Genomic DNA, 12,673 nt, shown 5'->3' with positions numbered 1-12,673 from the left:
CTGGATCTGTGGCTGGTGACACCCATCAGAAATCCACAAACAACTGAACACGAACACCATAATGCGGCACATGCACAAACTAGGACCATTGTAAAATCTGTGTTTGGGATGCTCAAGTCATGGTTCCTCTGCCTTGACATATCTGGTGCAGCCTTGCAGTACACGTCAGCTACATGTACACAAATGTTCATAGTATGTGTCATGCTACACAATATGATCCTGTGGAAACAGCTGCAGCAGAAATAGCATGGGGCAGGGCCACACAGCCCCCCACCATTGCCAAGGCCAGCACAGGCACAGAGGGACTCAGAGGAGGAACATCCTGAGCCTGCCCCTGTAGGCAGAAGGAGGCATGCACAGTATGCCCAGGCCTTGGCCAAGAGGCACTGCATAGCACACACACTGACACTGTAGGGACCCAGGGACTGATACCTCTCTCTGACTTGCACATACAGTAAAAGGGATGCCAAACATGACACTACCTGAGCTTTACCATGTACAGGAAGTGTACTATGTACATCCAACATAGTCAGCCCTCCAGCACTGTCCTCAAGACTGGCCCAGCAATAAGGTAAGTCACCTTTCCTATCAGTTACTGAATGGAGTAGTATGTTCTCATACTTGCATGTATGATATGGATGCAAGCATGCAAGGCAATTGGGTGGCTGAATGGGATAGCAGCAGACAGCTATATGGGACAGCAGGAAATTCATAACAAATACTGGTGTCAACATACTAGGCTGCACTACACAAGGTGACAACCCCCACAGTAGTACATGTGATGGCCCAAAGAACTGTGGGTGTCAATAGGTCACACACATGGATGTCAATGAGGGTCACATATCCACCACCAGCCTCACCCAGCAGGATATGTGTAGATGACCATGAAGAATGGCTGGGCTAAGGCCCCCAAATGATGGCAATGGTGAACAGCCCCCCATCAGACCTACTCAGACATATTGCAACATGTCTGGCAATTGCATTCCAGTTCTGAAGGATAAGAAGTCTGAAACTGAAATATATGCCATTAAGATCTAACATGTGTCTTCTACTGATATGCCTCCTGTCTGCATGATAGGTCACAATACAATATGAAATGGAAGCCAACAGAGTAACTGAAATGCCTGTACAGTCATATCAAGTGTTAAAGTCTGCATGTCCACACTCTCCCCACAATCCCCTGTAGAAATGCAGTAACAGATGGTCTGCAGCACTCTCAAATGGCCTACAGTCCTCTGGCAAAGGTCCATGCCTTACCCATAGTGCCAATGTATGGAATGTTAGGGGGTCCCATCTAACAACCTAACAGTCAACAGAAAATAGATGGAAGGCCATGTTGACAAATGCCAGTAGCATGCTTCCCCATGTCCTACTGCAAGGACTGTGGATCAGGCCATAAATACTACTGGGATAAAGGCTCAACTATAGGGATACCTCTGAGATATTGCTTACATAATGTCACATGGAGGAGAGAATAACAGAAGGGAGGTGTAAAAGCATGGATATCATGAAGTGTGTGAAGTCTGAAATTCCAGTGTCTACCCATACTACTCCCGACTGAAAATCCATGAATGAATAGCCACAAAACTGCTTGTAAACCACAATGTGAAGGTAAACTGACCAGAAATATGAGTCCTGCCTCTGGATAACCTGGGGTATCTTTACAGCTGAGAGGTATGGCCCCAGCAGGATATGGCCATCCCGTGAAGTTGAGAAAAGCACAAGGAGGGGAACCCCCAGACAGCATACTAACAAGGTGCTGCACCATTTACACAGAACCAGCAGTCTATTGTCTGTAGCTACCCTTCCACAATGGCAGGTGTGTGCCAAAATGTGTAGTCTATACGGCTCAGAATATTGGTCTCAGCTTCATTCATTTTGTATTTCCCAGTAAATAACTGTGAGCAAAGAATAATAACTGTCATTAGTTGATGACATGACACATCACAGTGTAAAACAGTACATATGTCAGAATATCTATTCTACAACCAAACACACAAGCAGCACAGACAACAATAGTTGCAGTATCCCCTGTATAAGCCCATTGTGTCTCCATATTGGGAACCTATCTACAGATATCCTGCAGAAACAGTTTGCTAGGTGTAGCTATAGCACACAAAACCTTGAACTGGAGTCCAACCCTGCCTGGAATGGATGCACACACTCAATATAGGTCATACTGGGCATGCTCTTACACTTAGAGAAATGAAGCACATGTCTCACAACAAAGTGGACTAGAGATATCAGTTATTTGCAGCTGTCTGTGCACACACCAAATTGTACACCATTGCTACTTCACATACACACATTGGATAGGAATACACACACATATCAAAGGCCAACATAAATATAATATGTCAAACATACACACACAGAGATGTGGGGAAGAGAAAGACAGACAGTGACAGAGATAATCCCATTATGAGACCTGTCCCACCCACTACACATCCCATTGGCCTATATCACATGATGTGCTGATGTCATTCACTGTAGAAATACCTATGGCTAACCCTCAGCCCATAGTGTCAGTGGTGCTTGTGATAACTGCGTAACACTACAGTACAAATAGGTATCCATGTAGCAGTTGTAATCTCAGTCCTGTCAAATGTAAAGTTGTGTGTGAGTGTGTGTTTGTGTTTCTAGATGAATGTGGTTGAAGACATTTACACTCACTAAATCTCCTGTACCCCTCCTTCAGCACTGTTGCTGATGTCACTTACCTTCAAAGATACCTTTGATTAGCTCTCCAGCATATGAGCTCCACGGTGCTTGCAATAACTGCCTAAAACTATAGTATAGCAAACTAGTTAGGTAGCTGTTACAATCTTCATCCTAGCAACTGTGTAAATGTGAGTATTTGTGTGAGAGAGTGTGTGTATCCTTGTAGAGACTTGATTTTGTTGTTATTCACACTTACAACACTTCCGTTACCCCTCCTTTAGCACTGCTGCTGATGTCAGTCACCTTCAAAGATACCTTTGCAAAGCTTTCCAACGCGTAAGCTCCATGGCACATGCAATAAATGCAGAACAATATAGTAGCAATAACTAAATAGGTATGGCTTTGAATCTCATCCCTGGCAAGTGTTTGTGTGTGTACTGTTTGTACCTCAAAGATTTTGGCCCTATTTACACCCAGTACACATCTCAGTTCCTAATTTTAGCAGTCCTGCAGATATCATCTACCTTAGAAGTACCTGTTGGCAACCCTAAACCATCGAAGTCAGTGGTGCATGTGGTAAATGCGTAACATGTTGCTGTTGTTTGTCTTTCGGCTTTTCCTGGTAAGGGGTTGCTGCAGCGGAACTGTGGTCCGCTAATGATTGGCAGTAGATTTTTACGAAATGCCGAGGTGCCAGCGAGGCCCAACATTCAAAGAAGACACACCCATTTATGCACACATGTCTTTCGAGCGCTACTCAACCGTGGGGAGGACATGCAGACTCCACACAGAAGGCACTCCCAAGCCCAGCCGAGAATCGAACGGGAGAACCTCTTGCTGTGAGGAAACAATGCTACCGCCGTACCACCATGGCTCTGGTTAATGCGTAACATAATGGTTCAAAAAGATAGTTAGATAGAGGTTTGAACCTCACCCCTGGCCAATGTTAATTTGTGTTTAGGGTAAAATATTTTTTGGAATCTCTCACCCACTACATCACCCAATGCCAGTATTTACAAGGGCTGGTGATGCTCCTCACTTTAGAAGTACCTTGGGACAGCATCCATCCTATAAGCTCCGTGGCACATGTGATACATGCGGTACACTGTAGTAACAATACTAGGTAGGGGTCTGAAACTCAGTACTAGCAAGTATGTGTGTCTGTCATCAGCATCCTGTGTGGGGGTTGGTGTGACTGTGTAATAACAGGATCCATTGGGGGTGGGTTTTGTTAAATTATTATGTTGAGGACCTAGTATATGTCACAATGTTCATATTACAAGGCAAACAGTTTTCAAACACCATAGAGGTTAGTGTAGACAATTCACAGCCTTAAATGTGACAGTATGGATTAGTGAACAATATAGGCAACCCTAAGACAACTCAGAGACCACTCTCCACCCACGTATCATACACAAACACACTTGGCTAGGCAACAACCACTATATTGGTAGTTTCCCTGCATATTGCCTCACAGATAGTACCCATGGTATGATTGCAGAGGACTACATGCCTGTTGATCACAACAGTGCCACTGACATCAGAAAGTACTTTGATGTGTTACATCTCCTGACTGAGTGTGTGTTATCCAGCAAGTAAAAGGACATGGCACCCTGTTCCATCCCCTCAGTAGCCAAATCAATGTGTGCAGAGGCCCTTTTGCCATGTTCCCCAATGGACGGCCTGCTACAACTGTAGTCTGCAAATGTACCCCATAAAGGGAATACTATGCCTTATACACATGCACTGTATGGACAGACACCAATAACTCCACTGAATACCCGTATCATACTGTCAATGTAGGTGCAGTCACTACCTCAGTTACATAGCAAGATCTCACCAAATGAGGTCAGGAATGAATGCTGCATCAGAAGATAGCAATCTGTCTACACAACATGTCCCAGAGACCTCAAGCACACTTCCACACATCAAAGAACATGCACGTGGGACATGTGCACAACCCAGACATTGTCCATGTTATGGAATATAGATTACATTATATGGGAAGCAGTGCACATGATTAGCCACCCACAACAGAAATCTGGATGAGTGGATAGGGAATACACTACACATCCCTGGGGACCACTCCTGTGACTATACACCTGAGCCACACTGAGGACTATTGTCATGTGGCCTGATGCCAAGGTATTCCCTTGTGCTAGCCTTGTGGAGCTTTCAGGCCCATTCACCTACTATGCATCTATGAAGCAATGAACCTATGGATCTCAGTACTGGCAAGTGTGCGTGGTGTGTGTGTGTGTGTGTGTGTGTGTGTGTGTGTGTGTGTGTGTGTGTGTGTGTGTGTGTGTGTGTGTGTGTGTGTGTGTGTGTGTGTGTGTGTGTGTGTGTGTGTGTGTGTGTGTGTGTGTGTGTGTGTGTGTGTGTGTGTGTGTGTGTGTGTGTCTGTGTGTGTGTGTGTGTGTAAAGTAATCCTAGTGTGTTTGGTTGATGAATATCCCCTGCGGCTGTGGTTATTAGCAATTGGATCATGTGTGTGTGTGTGGGTGTGTGTGTGTGTGTATGTATATATATATATCTATTGGCTAAACTATTGGTGTCATTATATATTGGCTAAAGTATTGGTGTCATTCAAAGGGGATCCAGTGTCTGTCAGCCTGGGATAACATGCTCGACAAGCCACATTGCTTCGCTAGGGATGGCTTGCACCTTTCACCCCTGGGTTTTTAAATACTGGCAAAGGCTCTTGCCTCCCCCATAGTGCCTTTTTTAGGCAAGGCTCAAAAGACAAACCCATCTCCATAGACAAAACAAAGAAAAAAAAACTAAGGGTAATGCTGCTCAACACCAGAAGTCTAAACCTCAAGATGCACGCACCCGAGACTCTCCTCAGTATGTAGAATATCGATATCTGTGCAGTAACAGAAACCTGGTTCAAGGCTACCGAGAGCACCCCAGCACTAACAGGTTATATTTCATACCATGCTTTCCGGCCCCAAAACTCAGACCGAACCACAAAAGGTGGGGGAGTATCCATATTTATCAAATATACCTACACCTCCAGGTTAGTGGCACTGCACGAAGCATCAGAGACCATCCATGTGCAACTAACAGTGGGCAAAACTGCCTTTCAGTTTGTAGCCTGCTACAGACCACCCTCCCAAACACAGGAACCTCACTCAGCTTTCCTGAGAACACTGGAGAATATGAAGGTCTCTCCAAACACCATTATATTGGGTGACTTCAACTACCCAAACACTGACTGGGAAAACTACTCAAGCCCAAACACCCTCGCCCAACAGTTCCTAGAATTTATAAACTCAAATGCTATGGAACAACTGGTCACCACTCCCACAAGAGAGGAAAACATATTGGATTTGGTCATCACCAACATGGGGTCTCTATGTTCCACACCAGAGGTATACCCCTCATTGGTAAGATCAGACCATAAACTAATCTCACTGGACATCCATATTCCATCCCCACCCCTAGCCAAGGAAACCGTGGTGAAGAACTTCTCAAAAGCAAACTTCACACTTCTCAAAACCAAGGTGGAATCCTTCAAAGCCCCCGGGCCAGTGGAAAATACGGCCCAAAATGCAGAATCCTTTACAAAAGCATTCTATGGACACCTACAGGAATGCATGGAGCATGCGATCCCAAATAAAACCAAGACTCACTCCTCCAAAGGCAGGAGACCTATCTGGTGGACCCCAGCCATAAATAAGCTATACAACAGAAGGAGAAAGCTACTACATGATAGAGCAAAATCCCAAAAAGGGAAGGCGTCTCTCATCAGTACTAGCAAGTAACTATGATCCCTCATAAAATCATCTAAGGCCAGCTTCGAAAGAAAAATTGCACAAGACACTAAAGATAATCACAAGGCCTTCTTTAGTTATGTCAGAAACCTGGGAGGCAACTCCCAGATATGCTCTGAGTTAGTGCAAAATGACAAAAAATACACTGAACCCACAGACCTTGCCAACATCCTGACAGAAAGGTTCAGTGCATACTTCCCCCCCCTTCCCCCCAAAAGAGCAAATGTCTATCCCAATAGAGTGTAGCCTTCCTGATATCACAGATGCACAGGTGAGAGCTGCCCTCTCCAAAGCAAAAAGCACAGCATCAATGGGACCAGACGTGTCCCGGGCTGCGTCTTAAATGAGCTCCAAGAAGAACTAAACCCTCATATAAAGTCACTGTTCAATCTCAGCCTTACTACAGGATATGTACCCAAGGAATGGCGTACAGCAATAGTGGTCCCACTCCACAAAGGTGGTGTCACAACAGACCCCCAGAAACTATCGCCCTATAAGCCTGACTAGCCTGGTCTGCAAAGCTATGGAGCGTATCATCATGGAAATCATTAACAAAGACAATGGGAACCTCCAGACACTGGATCCTACCCAATTCGGCTTTGTTAAGGGCAGATCTTGCCTCTTGAACCTGGTTGACTTCTTTGAAACAGTTACCAAAGCCATAGATGAAGGAAAGGTAGTCCACACAGCCTACCTGGACCTCGCAAAGCCTTCGACACAATACCCCACTCGGGCATCATAAATAAGCTCACCAGCTTAAATATCAACCCCTATGTCACAAGATGGGTTGCAAACTGGCTCAGGGATAGAACCCACATGGTCAGAATAGTAGTTGCCATGTCAGACTCTAAACCAGTTACAAGTGGCATCCCACAAGGCTCAGTCCTGGGACCTCTCTTGTTCGGTATATATTTCTCTGAGGTACAGGCTAACATGGGTGGACTATGGCTGACCAAGTTCGCAGATGACTGCAAACTAGGTGCCGTAATTGACTCACCGGCTGACACAAGCATCCTCCAAAAGGGTCTCACAGATATGGATAACTGGTGCCAGAGCCATGGCCTAAAGCTAAATGCCAAAAAGTGCATAGTCATCCCCTTTGGGAAAAACAAAGTGCCCCCAAATTACCACATAGGTGGTAATCCATTAAGTACAGAAGAAGTAATTAGGGACTTGGGGACCTAAGTAGATAGCAATCTCTCTTTTGACAATCACGTTGCAAAGTGGTTAGAAAGACCTTCTATATAGCCCACCTTATCATGAAAGGATTCACATGTAGATCAAGAGAGGTCATTGTGCCCCTCTACTCATCACTTATCAGGTCCATAATTGAATACAATGCCCCATTTGGGATGTACCTTACCCGACACCTACAGCAACTGGAAAGACCCCAAAAGTACCTCACCAAGAGGATCAAAGGGCTCAAACAGATGCCCTATGCAGTTCGGCTAAAGAAACTCCAGCTCTACTCAGTTGCTTACCGCCTACTCAGAGGCAATCTGTGTCTGACGTATAAAGCGATGTCCAACCTAGAATTAATGGACATGCTTCACCTCAGGAAATCCAAATCCCTTAGAGCTACACACTCCAGGGACTTGAACCTCAGCACAGAAATAAATAGGACATGCTGGAGGGACAGATTCATATCCCAGAGGCTCCCCTCAGTCTGGAACAAAATCCTAATCCATGTTAGGCAGAGCCCCTCACTGACCCTCTTCAAGAGAAATCTTAACGAGTGGATGGGAGATCGTAAGTTTACCCCTGGGATCTCTTCTGTGTCCCTGCTTGACAGAGGTACAGTAAACTAACCTTAAAAGGGCTACCTTCTGTGACCTACTATACAGAGGCACAGTCAACTAATCTAAAAGGGTGGTGAAAGCCAAACACACTCTGGCTAGGCTTATAAATGCCCTAGGGCAGATAGCCTAGTATTAACCTATGAACCTATGAATATATATATATATATATATATATATATATATATATATATACATATATATATATATATATATATATATATATATATAATATACATATATATATATATTTATATATATATATATATATATATATATATATACATATATATATATATATATATATATATATATATATATATATATATATCTATATACAGATCTAGGCTTCATAGGTAGGTACTAGGCTATCAGCCCAAGGGCTTAAGTAAACCTAGTCAAGAAGGTTCCATAGCTTACACCATCCAAGAAAGTTATTTTCCTGTGCCACTGTTGAACAGAGCCACAGAAGTGATCCCGGGGTGTATTTTCTATTTCTCATCCACTCATCAAGATTTTTCTTGAAGAGTGCTAATGAGGAACTTTGCTTGACATAGATGGGTAGCTAGCTCCAGAGTATGGGAAGTCTCTGGGACAGGAATCTATCCCTCCAGCATGTCCTGTTTATTGTGGTGACAAGGTTTACGTCCCTAGAGCATGTAGCTTGGAGGGATTGGGATTTCTTTAGGTGTAGCATGTTCAACAGCTCTGGGTTTGACATAGCTTTATATGTTAGGCAGAGATCACCATGGAGTAGACAATATGCAATGGAGTAAAGCTGGAGTTTTTTAAGAAGGTCAGGAATCCATTTGAGGCCAGTAATCCTCTTTGTGGGGTACTTCTGTGGCCTTTCCAGCTGCTGCAGATGTTTTGTGAGGTACATTCCAAAAGGGATGTTGTACTCTATAATGGGTCTAATGTGTGTCGAGTAGAGGAGAAGAATGTCCTTTTTTTTCCTGGATGAGAACCCTTTTGTGATGAGGTGTGCCACATAGAAGGACTTCCTGACTACTGTGGCTTTCTGATTATCAAAGGAGAGACTACTATCCACCTGCATCCCAAGGTCTCTTATCACACATTCAGTGTTAAGTAGACTGTGGCCTATGTGGTAGTTAATGGGTACAGAGTTTTTACTAAAGGGGATGACAATGCCCTTTTTGACATTGAGCTTGAGGCCATGGCTCTGACATCAGGCATCTGTCTCAGTTAGGCCCTTCTGTAAGGTGTCCACATAATTTAGGGACTTGACTATGGCTCCTAGTTTGCAGCCATCTTTGAACTTCCTTAGCCAGAGGCTTTTTGTGTTAGCCTGTACTTCAGAGAAGTAGATATCAAACAAGAGAGATCCCAGGACTGAACCCTGTGGTACTCCACCTGTCACTGGTTTGAAGTCAGATTTGGAGTCTGCAACTTTTACAGTGTGGGTACTGTCAGTGAGCCAGTTGGCAACCCATCTTGTTATGTAGGTATTTATGCCTAGTTTAATGAGTTCAGCTATAATTCCAAAATGGGGGGTGGTGTCAAAAGCCTTGGCGAGGTCAAGATAGGCTGTGTGAACCACCTTACCCTCATCTATGGCTTTGGTTATTGCCTCAAAGAGGTTGATCAGGTTCAGGAGGCATGATCTGCCTTTCACAAACCCGAACTGGGTGGGATCCAGAGTTTGGAGGTTACCAAAGTCTTTGGTTATGAGTTCCATGATGATACGTTCCATGGCCTTGCAGACCAGGCTCGTCAGGTTAATAGGGCAATAGTTCCCAGAATCACTGGTGGCTCCCCCTTTGTGGAGTGGGTTAACTGTTGCTGTGGGCCATTCAGTGGGCACAAAGCCTGATATGAGGCTATAATTTAACATAGTGCTTAGGTGGGGAGGCAGTTCATTCTGAAATTCATGTAAAATGCAGCCTGGGATATTGGTGGATTTGTAGCAAGCTACAATTTGCATTGCAGTCTTGCCAAGAGTTAGTTGCACTTGGATAACCTCGGATGCATTATGTTGCACAACAAGCCTGGAGGTGTGGATATCCATAATGAATATGAGCACACCTCCACCTTTGATGTTCCGGTCCAGGTTACATGGCCGAAAAGTGTGGTATGAGTTATAGCCTGTAGTGCAGGAGTGCTCTCTGGTGCCTTGAACCTTGAACCAGGTCTCAGTCATTGCACAGATATCGATGTTCTCCATTTTAAGGAGTGCCTTGAGTGAGTGCATTTTTGACTTTAGACTTCTAGCACTGAGTAGCATTACCCTCAGTTTTTGCTTGCCTGTTCCTGTTATGGTGGTGAATTTGTCATTTGAACCTTGCCTAAAAAAGGCACTATAGGGAAGGCAAGGGCCTTAGCCAGGATCTGGAATCCTAGGGGGCGACAGGTGCAAGCCATCTCTGGCAAAGCATCATGGTCTGTCGACCATGTTGTTCCAGGCAGACAGATACTGGTTCACCTTAGAATGACACCAGAAGCTTAGCCAATTGTTGAAGTCAATCATTTTGTCCTTGTACAGCGGTATCATTCTGGCTGATGGCAGAATAGTACTCAAGGCTAGGGTCATACCTGCCTGGGCTACAAGATTGGAGAGCTCTTCCATGTCTCTTTTCATGTAGTCCAGGGAGGTGCATCTCAGGTCGTTCACACCAACATGGACAATGACAGAGTCATATTTGTACTTGTTGTGGAATGACCTGAGTCCGTGGGTTATGTGGTGGATCCTGGCACCCAACAGACAGCTGACAGTAACCTTTCCCTTGTTTAGTCGGGTGAGTGGGATATCAGTGTGCCTGACTATAGAGTCACCTATGACTAGTGTGTTGGGTACGTTGTTTTGCCTTATGGACTGTGGTTGAGTGGCACACTGAGGGCTATTTGTCATTTGGGTTGTGTTGGGGGGTGTAGGTTGCTTGCATTTCTACTTTGGAGGTCTCTGTTGCTTGAGCAGATTATTATTTACCATTAATGTTTTTGTGTTTCTATGCATGGATTTTAGTGATGTAGATTTAGTGGGACTATGTGATGAGTGTGGTGTGGCATAAGTGTTTACCTTCTCCTCTTGACTATCAAGTTCAGTCTTGGTTGGAGAGAGCTTTACTTCCAGTTTGGCTAGATAAGTGCACCTCTCACAGTTTGTAGTGCTGGGTGATAGGATGAGAGGGTTGTCTGTGTACATGAGTCAATTGCTACATTGCCCCAAGATGCCCAGATTCTTCAGATAGACAGGAGAGAACACTGGGAACTGACCCTTGGACATGCCTGAATAAAAAAACTATTTTCCTCTAGATAAGTGAGGAAAGTGAGTACAAAAATTGTTTTCCTCTAGGTAATGAGGACGGTTGAGTGCTGTAGTAATTGGTAGCTTATTTACTGCTTACAACAAGTTCTGAACAAGTGCTGAGCACGAATAAGCAAATTCAAGTGCTAAAACTAACAATCTGTATCTGGACTGACTAGTTACAGGAAAGAAACAAATGCAAATGTAGGTTTTTAAATCAGAAAGTTGAGAAAGATGGGAAAATTGCCCAAATGGCCAATAACTACAATCTCTGGGCCAGACCCCTCCTTAAGTGGTAGATAGGCTACCTAGTGCTTAATACTCCCACTGATAAGCTAGAAGCCTTCCCTGTAATACAGAAAGAAGTGGGGAGCTCAGAAGCTTACATACAATCCTGGATACAGCAAATCTGTATCTGGACTACACTAGTTACAGGAAAGGTAGAACACAGGCTTAGAGTTTTTTTTACAGTAAAGCAGCTAAAACAGCACTAAAAACGATTCAAGTGCAGTGCAATATTAAAGCAAATACAGTTTATATAAATGCAAGTTATTCAAAATGTATTCTGAACTGAATTCAATTATTGGTTTATTCAACTCTGAACAGTTAAACAGTGACAATAATATACTTATCAGCTGAGAAGCATACTCAGCCAAAACACAGTTTTTTTTAGTAAAGTGGAAAGGGAGAAAGGAGGAGCAGAAGATTTTTTTTTTTTGTTGTTAGTAAAGTGGGTGGGCAACTGCAAAGTCTCCATGTATAAGAACAGGGAGGATGGGTGGGAATATAGCACCAATATAAATAATAAGCAAATGTATAAATGCACCACAGTGGAAATTAAGTTGCAAAACGTGTACTTATCAGTTTGGAATAGATTCCAACTCTGCTCACAGCCAGGAGATCTATCAACTTTGCACCAGTTCACAGAAATACAGTCTGTACTGGAATTACAACAGAGAAAATACACCTCAGGCAATGACTAACATCTAGGATGTGGGCTGGCTCAACAACCCCGACTGAAACTAGCTTCTGAGCTACCCTGAGGAAAAAAAAACACAGTGGAGACAACAAAGGACTGAAACAATACAGCAGCTGTATAAATAATAAGCAAATGTATAAATACAGCACAGTGCAAATTAAGTCGCAAAAAGTGTACTTAGTTTGGAATAGAT

The sequence above is a fragment of the Protopterus annectens genome, chromosome 10.part0 (assembly GCF_019279795.1).
Source record: "Protopterus annectens isolate FY-2018-M chromosome 10.part0, PAN1.0, whole genome shotgun sequence".
Taxonomy (NCBI): Eukaryota; Metazoa; Chordata; order Ceratodontiformes; family Protopteridae; genus Protopterus; species Protopterus annectens.
The sequence above is the reverse complement of the archived record's forward strand: the minus strand, read 5'-3'. Positions refer to the sequence as shown.